Source organism: Castor canadensis, chromosome 15 (assembly GCF_047511655.1).
Source record: "Castor canadensis chromosome 15, mCasCan1.hap1v2, whole genome shotgun sequence".
NCBI classification, from domain to species: domain Eukaryota; kingdom Metazoa; phylum Chordata; class Mammalia; order Rodentia; family Castoridae; genus Castor; species Castor canadensis.
The window spans coordinates 65,088,260-65,099,063 of record NC_133400.1 but is presented as its reverse complement, the minus strand read 5'-3'; positions in this window follow the sequence as shown (position 1 = coordinate 65,099,063).

The window sequence follows — 10,804 nt, the reverse complement described above, 5'->3', positions numbered from 1 at the left end:
CTTTAAGTTTAAAAAAATGAGTCATTTAATTAAACCAAAATAATAAAGTAAATACTGTTACAGGTGATTCACAAATATTACATATTTTTATGATTGAAATTGGAAGAGCCTAAAGTAAGTTATGTAATCAATATTAATTTCTTTCCTTTTTTCTTTGGATAAAAGAACATTTACCCTGTGCCTACTAATGTTTTAGTCACTAACTCCTGACACAGAAGACTCCCCAAAGAAAGATTTATCTACTATTCTGAACGTGCTCATGAACAGGGAAGAAAAAGAAGTTAATATTAAACAACTGCCCAGACATCCTGGAGGGCCCTGAAGCCCTTTTGGTGTCCTGAGTAGCTTCCTAGTGGGCAAGTCAGGTATCAACATGGAGGCAAGTGTATGGAGACAGGTGAGCAGAGAAGAATGCTCCAGGTATGGAGGTAGTGTGGGCAATCAGACCAAGGCACAACATAGAGAGCCATGCATGCTATTCTAAGGAATTTGAATTTATTCCCAAAAGCATCAGAAACCACTATGGAATTTAAACAGAAGAATAAAATGACCAGATGTACTCTTAGAAAAATTGCTCTAGCTGCTTCTTTTTGGAATTAAACAAAGCTAGTGACATATTCTGAAATCAGTGAGAACCAAAGAAGAAAAGAATCTCTTTTCCTCACTCTGAGCTACTCTACAATTGAGTTTTCTCTCTACTTTTGTTTATTGCTTTTAAAGAGTGGGCCAAGAAAGAGTTCCCAAACTAATGAAGATATTGAAAACTTACATTTGCTTGAGTATAACCTCAGGCCACTCTCCACTTTCAGTATTTGCAAAGCTAACTCATAATTCTTGTCTCATTGAACTACAAAGAAATTCCTCTGGAATAACTGGGCTAAGAGACAGTGGCAAAGCCTGAGAGCTCTAGTTTGCATCTTGAATGTCTCCCAAAGGCCCATGTGTTGAAGGCTTGATCCTGTGCCCCTGATTCTATTGAGAAGTAGATGGTGGAACCTGTAGGAAGTAGGGCATAGAGGGAGGCAGTTAGGTTATTTGGGATGTGCCCTTGAAATAGATATGGAGATCCCATTCTCTACCCTGATATTTCATTCCCAGAAGGAGGTGAATAGGCTGCCTCTGTAATGCATTCCCACCACAGTGTGCTACCTCCTTACAGACCCAAAAGTTATGAGACCACTGACCATGAACTGAAACCTCCAAAAGTGTGAGCCAAAATAAACCTTTCCTCTTTTTAAGTTGATTATCCTAGGTATTTTGTTGGCATGACAGAAGACTAACATACTGAGAGAAAGATGGCTAGACTGACAGAGTCCCATTTTGGTTGTTATTTCCATTACTTCACAGGGCCAATAAAAACAAATGGGCCATGTCTCCCAGTGCTGTAATTTGGTGTTCTTTCTTCATGGTAGATCTTCTACTGTGTCACAGGACTGGGGTCTGACTCACTTTAGACACACTGTCTGTGTGCCCTCCCAAATGATTGCTCTGTACCCTTCCACTGTATGTCAACATTAAATAAGTTTTTAAAAGATTACTTTCACTTCACTTTTACCCTCAAATGATTTTTTCCCACCCCTTACCAAAGCAGTAATAGGGCCTAAACTTGGTTCCAGAAGATATGCTTTGGTTAGGGAATACTCTCTCCTAGCATTTTTGTGATTTATTTCATACCTGGCATTATAGGGTGGATGCTTTTTGCCCCTTTATTCTCCCTCTTCTGAGAAGCAGATTATTATTCTACTAAACGCCTTGAGCAAAACTTAATTCATTCCACTGATTCCCATCTGTAGGACAAGCACTGATCGAAAGAGCAGTTTGAAATGAAATTAGAACCAAAGCTTACACAGTTAAAAAAAAAAGAAAGAAAATGAAAAAGAAATGGGCTGACATCCTTCTCTCAGTGTGAAGGGATTAAGATAGTTTTAATTATCTCACCTGGCTTTTGTTGATTCGCTTATTCTTGCTCCCTATTGTTTCTCTGTATAGCTAATGAGATAGCATAGGATGCCTGCTATCAGCTGAATTGTCCCCTTCAGGAAAGTTGAAGGGCCCCCAGGTTAAAAGTGAAACACAGTTCAATATGTTCATAACTGTGTGATAACAACAGCAGAGGCTTAAGTTGCCATGTTCACTAATGTACAAACAAATGCCAATGATAACCCAAGACCAGGGACTGAATATGTTACAGTTGTTGAATAAAGTAAAAGGGTTTCTAATGTGTTCTGGATGTGAAAAGAAGATGTAGTTCTTGAAAATATTGGTGCAATATCACAAAATGTAGTCTTGGATACATCCTTTGGTAGAAGCCAGTTGCCTGAACACAAAGGTGTGGTGTTGGAGGAATGGCAGTCTCTTTTATTCAACTAAAATAGATGCATGCACCCACACAAAGAAGTAATGCTTGCACCTTGGTTATTATACTAAGATGTTTGTTGGCATCATTTAATATTTGCTGCTTATATTTTCTCCTCTTAAGAACTCTGTTTGACCTGACAGGGAGCTGCAGATTGTAACAATCTGACTCCTTGTGTTTTTTCCTTCACTGTTGAACACCTGAAAGTTCTCCTATGATAAGGACCAAGAAAGTAGTCAGGGGCATGAACTATTTTCAGGAAAAGCTTGAAGGAGAGGAGTGTGAATAATATATCACAAAGAGTAATCAATTAGGGAACTGGAGGCTATTGCTCTCATCTCTGAAGGCAGAAGAGCTACCCAAGGGTGTTGGAGACCAGCCCTTTGCACCTGCCTTGGGTCTCACTGGGTGCCACTTTAGCCATTAAGGAAAGAGAGGCTTGTTAAAAGGAGCTATGCCAACCACCTTGCCAGATACAGCCAGCATGGCAAACCTTGGTCTGTTTTACCTTGGTCACTTCTGCTGGGTGGCAGCCTCTGGGTTGCTGCTTTTGTTCAGGATCAATAAACATAGTGAGAAAATGTAATGCATGAACAGGTGAATTGGCTTATGATAGGAGTAGATAGGGAGGCAGCAATGGGTGTTCTACCCTGACCTTAACTGCAGAGATTCAAGAATAGCTGAAATGGGATGACTTTCTGCATTGCTAAGTCTAGTGACTTCTGGCTCAAAAGGCCAGACATGCACAGCATCCTGTGTTTTGCTGTTGCAAATAGGACCCCACCCCCACCACTCCCACCACCCCCACCACCCACACTCAAGCACACACTGTCAAACCAGGGCATTCAGAAGAAACATCAAAGGGCAATCAAAGAAATTACTTTTAATTTCTCTGATCAGAATAAGCAAGGGACAAACACATTAATGCCCACAAAAAATGGCCTTTGAAAAGTAAGACCCAATGCCCTGAGCTAAATGACAGGAGAAGCTGTAATGAGTAAAACCAAATTTTGCAGTACGTGGGACACTTATTGTTCCTGTCCAGTGTGGGGAAGCTGTACGTGGTGTGGAAGGGAGGGGAAAAAATCTCATCCTGCGAAAATGCTGCCTCTCATCCTGCGAAAATGCTGCCTGGAAGTTGATGGAGAAAATTCTACTTGTCTTTGTGTGTATCCTCCAGGATGTGTAGATTTCATTTTTCTCGGGCATTATTCACACTGGTAGTCCTGCGAGTCAGGATGAGCCAAGTGAGCTGATTTGCTGAATCCTGGCAGTAGCTGTTGGCTTCTAGCTAAAGTCAGGGATGAGTGGATTTGGCTGGCAGCTGAAAGCCTTCTGGATTTCCCTGTTATCAGGTTGAACACAGGTAAGCAATGTGAATCAATAAAATGCAAATTAGGGGAGTGGCCATGATCAGATAACCTTCTCAGAGTGGACTGAGAGCAAATTCAACCCACTAAATCCCAGTGCTGAGCGTCTTAAGAATTCTGTGGGCTCTGTCCATAGTTGAAAATTAGACTTGTCTCGCAAGCCGTGGAGACAAAAAGGAACTTGTGTTTATGGAACTAGCCTAGTCCATCTTAAAGACTGTCAGATTGGGCTTCTCAAACACGTGGAATTATTTCTCTCTAAAACTCTCATAAATTTACAAAAATTTTCAATGGCAGCAAAAGGACCCTCCCTGCTTTTCAATCGCGTCTTTGATTTCAAAATGTTGACTTGTTGGCTAGCAGGGTGGCTCAAGTCCTAGAGCACCGGCCTGGTGATTGGAAAGTCCAGAGTTCAAAATGTTGGCATCTGGGAAGAAAAATAAGCTGTTAACTGGCCAGCGAGAGAGCTTACCATGTGCTAGGCAGGCAGGAATTTGATGGGTACTCAGCTCCTGCCCTGACTGATTTGTAATGAGAAGACAAAACCTCAGCAGACTTTCTGGATAATTGCATGTTCCTTCTCTGAGGGAGTCTCTCAGGAAAGATGCTCTTACCTCTGTCCAGAGTGGCTCTCGGTCCATCTCGGACATCTCGCTCATTAAAATCTTTTCCTTTTGTTAAGCCTTCATCAGTTTTGCTGAACTCTCCTCCTCTTCTCAAAGGAAATATGAATTTAAAATGTCTTTGCCCTGGAGCAAGAAAAACTCAGACACAAATACTGCATTTGTCAAACTCAGATAAAAGGTCGATGTATATTCTTGGGTAGCAGTAGGAGCATATGGGTGCCATATTTTCACACTCCTATAACAGAGCTTGAGCCAACTGAGCATGACATTAAGTTGATCCCTGTGGACTTGCCAATTTTGTAGGTCATAAATGACTGACAACTGGCTACTTCACGTGATTCATTCAATAACATAATGGTTAAGAATAAGGACTTCGGAGTTGGCTCTGCCACTTACTAGCCATGATGTTGGGCAAATTACAAACCAATTTGTCTTCATTTCCTTATCTGGATATTATTTATCACATTGTATTAGTCTTGTTCTCACAATATTTGTAAAAAGTGAATGAGTTAATATAGATAAAGCATTTAGAAGAGTTCCTGGCATACAGGGATCATTATTCATTTCCTTTGCTACCCTCAATGAAATATGTTACCTGGTAGGACAGAGATGGGGTGGGATAGGTGGTGGCAAGGGGGACATTTGTCCATGGCCTTATGCTCAAAAAGGACTTTCAAATGTAGACTTTTGACATTACCTTGTAATGAAGGCAAACATACAGTCCTGGACACACTGGTAAAACATGAATTATTAACTCATAGTAAGTTATTAATTATTAACACTTAAATTTATCACTACCTTAGGAGACCTGTTTTGGCATATCTTCATTATTTAATATACTTGAACTCCAAAAAGCATACAACTGATTGAAGATCCTGAGTCTTGAAGAGGCAGTAGAGAAGGTAACAGCTGTAAGCCATTAGGTGCTCTGTATTCTTTCTATTGAAAATATAAAAGGTGAACGTTGCTTAAAAACAAAGTTGGCAGAGCCCTTCCTTATTAGAGTTCTTGACTTTCCCTAGCAGGATATTTCAGCCTCAAGCTCCATAATGTGTTCAGGTTTTAGGGAGTCTCCTGTCATTTGATGCCTGAGTAGCTTGTATTGCTGCCCAGGCCAAAAAATGCAAACTTCAGCTTATTGCCAATGTTGGTCAAAAGCTCTATGGAAAGAAATAAGATTTAGGAAAAGATAACTGGATGTCATAGAGTATTCCATGTCTGTAGATATTCTAAAATCTAACCTTGGATTAAGGCGGCTTAGACAATAGCTGTTTATTTACCTAGCATTTTAATGGTTGTTCCTAAAAATTGCTTCAACTGAATTCTCTATGTAATGGGGTCAATGTGAGAGGCCATCCAGTGAAAGTCTCTGTTGAGTCTACTATAACAAAATTGTTTTTACTTCAAATAGTGTTCACTTTCTATACAAAGGGAGATCCCTATGTAGTCTTGGAATCAAGAACAGTAAATTTTTGTAAATGATTAGACTTTCTTTTCAAGGTGGCCATTAGAAACCTTGGAACCAAATGTGTGGTCATTTAAATAGGAGTTAGTTTTCATCCATTCATCTCATCATTTTATTCATTACTCTTATTTCAGGTTTTACTTTATGTCCTTATGGCTATTTTATTTTCTCTTATCTAGTTTTTCTCTTTCCTTTTTTTTGTGGTACTGGGTGTTGAACTCAGGAACTTATACTTGCTAAGCAGGCTCTCTATCTACTACTTGGGCTACTCTACCAGGCCCTTTCTGAGTTGGTTATTTTTAAGACAGGATCTCATTTTTTGCCTTGGCTGGCCTGGGCCTCAATCCTCCTGTTTGTACTTCCTGGTATAGTAGGGATGACAGGCATGCACCATTGTGCCCAGCTACTGGTTCAGATAGAGTCTCATAAAATTTTGCCCCTGTTGGCCTTGAACCACAATCTTCCCTATCTTGATCTCCCCAGTAGTTAGAATTACAGACTTGACCCATCACATCTGGCCTATTTTCACTTACCTTTTAAAATCAGCCTATTGAGGTATGATTTAAATACAACAATTTCTCCAATTTTAAGTGTAAAATTCAATGATTTTTGATAAATGTGTAGTTATGTAACTATCATCACCTTCATGATATACAGAACATTTCTATCACTCCAAAAAAAAATTCCCTAATGCCTAGTGTTGTCAACCCCTTTTCCTCATCTCCAGGCTCCAGAAACCACAGGTCCACTAATAAAGTTCTGCCTTTTCTATAAGTTCACATAAATGATATTACCCAGTCCTTAGGATAATACTTTTGCAATTTACCTATGTGGTTAGATGTATCAGTAGCTCTTTCTTTTCTATGCTGAGTAGCAATTCCACTATGTGAACATACAGGTAAGCCAAAATTTAGGTTGAATCTAATTTGGTGATACTATGAATAAAGCATTAATTTGGAAGTCTTTGTGTGAGCATATATTTTTCTTTTTCTTCAGTAAATGTCTAGGAGTAAGCCTGCTGAATTATATGGTACCTAAATGTTTAACTTTATAAGAAACTGTCAAACTGTTTTCCAAATTGGTTATATGATTTTTTTTAATTCACCACCAACATGTGACCATGCTGGTGGTTCTACAACCTTGGCAACACTTGGTTTTGCCGGTCTTAAATATTCTCATACATATGTGGTAATACATTATTGGGATTTTAACTTTCATTTCCAAGTAGCTATTGTTGTTAAGCATGCATTCATGTTATTTCCCATCCATATATATTCTTTGGTGAAATGTCTGATCAAAACTTTTCCCATTTAAAAAATTAGACCTATTATCTTCTTATTTTTGACTTGCAAGAGTTCTTACATATTCTGTATATACATATGCATTTGAAATATTTTCTCCCTGTCTGTGCCTTGCCTTTTCATTGTCATAACAATGTATTTTCAAAAGCAAAGTTTTTAAACTCTGGTAAAGTCCAGTTCACCCATGATTTTTATGTACAAAAAGCTGTGCTTAACCTAAGTTTACCAAGAAGATCTCACACTTTCGTCTTGAAATTTCATAGCTTTGGATTTTTCATTTATATCCATTTTGAGTTAATTTTTGCATGTGGTGTGAAGTAAGGGTCAAGGTCTTTTTGTATATCAATATCTAGTTATTTTATCTTGTTTTTTTTGAAAGGAGTATGCTTTCCCCATTGAATAATCCTTGTTGTACCTTTTCAAAAAAACCAATAGTCAGATGGGTACCAGTGGCTCACACTGTAATCATACGTACTCAGGAGGCAGGGATCAGGAGGCTCACAGTTTGAACCAGCCCAGGCAAATAGTTCATGAGACCCTACCTCAAAAAAATCCATCACAAAAAAGAGCTGGTGGAGTGGCTCAAGGTGTAGGCCCTGAGTTCAAACTCCAGTATCGCAAAAAAAAAAAACCCCGAAAACGTGAATAGTCAATTTATGCATAGGTCTGTTTTTATAGAAATAGAGTATGCCTATGCTTTAAATTGATTTCATTAATTTGTGTGTGTGTATATGTGTATATATATATATATATATATATATATATATATGAGTTCTGTAACATTATATTACAATAAGTCTTGAACTTAGATTGTGTAAGCTCTCCAACTTTGTTCTTTTTCACATATGTTTTCAGTACTCCAAGTCTTTTCATCTCCACAAATATTTTAGAATTGACTTATCAATTTCTAAAGAAAGCCCTTTGGGATTTTGAGTGAAATTGCATTGAATCTATAAAGCAGCCATAAAATTGTAGTTTGCAGACCTCCCACTGCAAGGAGTGTAATGGATGCAGGGCTCCTGATCTGTGCTTTGAAGAATTCCATTCTTCAAAATGGAATTTTGCTTCATTTGAGCCAAGACCTCCACACCCCAGTCATTGATGAGGTGTAGTGGGGATTCTAAAGCAGACCTTCTTGGAGGACATGAAACTCAAACTTGAGGGCAACAAATTCCTGCCTCCTTTGTTGAACTTCCCTTGGATTGCATGAGAGCCTAGGTTGCTTTCCCCTAACTTTCTCTCCCTCTCTCCTTCACTTGGGTTCACATTTGCTTCCTAGTCGCCATCTTTCCCAGCATTTTTTTACCTGTCCCCCGCCCATGACTCATAGGAATCATCCTCAACACAATCCCTGTACATTTAACCCAGACTTGATGTTTGCTTCCTAGAAGATTAACACAGAAGTACTAAGAGTGGGCTGAGGAACAGTGAGATGGGGCCATAAAGTCAGCCTATCTTCTTGGCAGGTAGCATTCACATGAAGGATTCGTGGCAAAAGATGCAGTTCAAGTGCTACTATTTCACTGGTTATGACCTTTGAAAACATGTCCTTGTGGAGGGAAATGCTGTGATAGGTGTGATGATGAAAGCATTTAGAAGCATGTACAAAACATTATGCACAAATACAGCAGAACTAGCTGACTAGCACTAAGGGCCTTGATTTCTGCTAAGGAGACTGACAGCCATTATTATACAAATAATATTTGTAAGGGTGGTGCAGTCTCCATTGGTAGTGGTGGTAGCATGTAGATCTATACTTTATAGGTAAAGGGTAGGTGGGACAACCTAATTATGAGGCTCTCCCAGATCCAGAGACATCAAACACTCCTTCATACAGGGAAACCTGGCCTTCATGGTTTTGACTCTACAGTGCCCCATTCTTCCACTTAGGGCATGCACAGTTATAAGAAATGGTGCGTGGCCATGCTGGAAGATGCTACAAAAGGCATCCCCTCCACACTCTGCCCCAACTCCACTCCTGCTTCTGAACTGATCACAAATCCCAGGAGAATCCAGCTGAGGTCAGGATGGGCCTGGATTAGGCAAGAAAGTCTATATAGCAAAAGAATTAAGAAAACTGTGTGGTATGTACTGGCAAAAGGTGGGAATACTCTTGGATTTAGACATAGAGGGTGCTTGACCAAAAGGGCTAAAATGTAAAGGTAGATAAGCAAGAATTCACTGATTTGGGGGACCTTTATTACTATAGCAAAGACCCAGAAATTGAGACAAACTCATTAATGTGTTGTCTCTTAAAAGCCTAGAAGAGACAATGGGAACTCTTAGCAAAGTTGACATGCCTGAGCTTCTCCAGCAGATGGTAAAGAAAAGAATTAAAAAGCCCAAACAAGGCTGTGTTCCAGCAAAACTTTATTTACAAAACCTGAGGATAGGCTGAATCTGGCTGTAGTTTTCTCATTTCTTCCCTGGTGCTGCTTTATAGCTATGATTTAAAAATAAGAAAAAGGTTAGAATGAAGAGTAAAAACCTGAGAGCAACTGCTCCCATAAAGTCACTATTTAGTGTTAGTTCCCAAGTGAGAGCCAATTTGCAGACCTGGAGACCTTTGACATAAGAGGTGGCTGGGTCCTACAGGATCCTGTAACTAGTTCTTCCCCAGAGTGACTTACAGTCATTTACTCAGATGATCACATACTGCAAAATGGGAAAAAACAGACATATTGAGAACTAATTGGATACAGTTGACATTGATAGCCAGAGACCCAGTGCACCCTTGTTGCCCCTTATTGGAGTGGGGCTATCAGGAACCAGGCAATAATAATGGGAGTCTTAGCTAAAGTCTAGTTACAGTGGGTACCCTACGTCCATGGACCTGTCTTTTATTTCTCAGTCCTGAATCATAATTGGAATTGATATACTTAACACTTATAGCAGTTCCACATGTGTACCTGGTCTCTAGAGTAAAAAAAAATTTATAATGAGGAAGGTCAAATGAAATTCTCTAGTACTGTGAGCTGATGGCAGAGACTAGTGACCTAAAAGATACAGAGGTGTTGGTCCTATTGTATGTCAGCGTAAGTTGCCAGTCTGACCCCTACAGAAATTACATAGAACCAGGAAGATGACTTCAAGTATCATAACTTAGTTATGACCCTTATTCTGTATGCTGTGCTAATTGTTTAATGATAAAATGCAGATTAATAGGCCTCAATTCATGGAATATAGCCATCCATTTGGAAAAACATGTTTTCCATTTCAATTAGGAAGAGGAAACATTTCATGTGCAGGTGAGGACAACACTCAGAGTTTTCCCTTAGGCTATGTTTATCCTGCTCTGTCATGATATGGTCCAAATAGGTATGGGCCACCCACAAATCATAGTAATTATTATCATGTGCAGATAGGAAGAGCGAGGGAAGCTTATGCAGTAGAGGCCTTCATAACACATATGCTAAGAGAAAACTTCCAAAGATCATTGGACAAGTCAATGGGTTTTGTTGAGGTCATTGACCAGGGTCATGCTGGGAATATTCCTGTTTAAAAATATGCAAATTTTAACATCTTGGAGTCTTCATGCAGAAAAAAAACAAAAAAAAACAAAAACAAAAAAGCATGGTGCCTAGTAGACCTCTTTAGATGCTGGCAGCCACATATTCACTCCTGGGAAAACCCATGTACCAGGTAACAAAGAAGGCTGCCAGTTTGAGTAGCAAGAAAGAGCACTG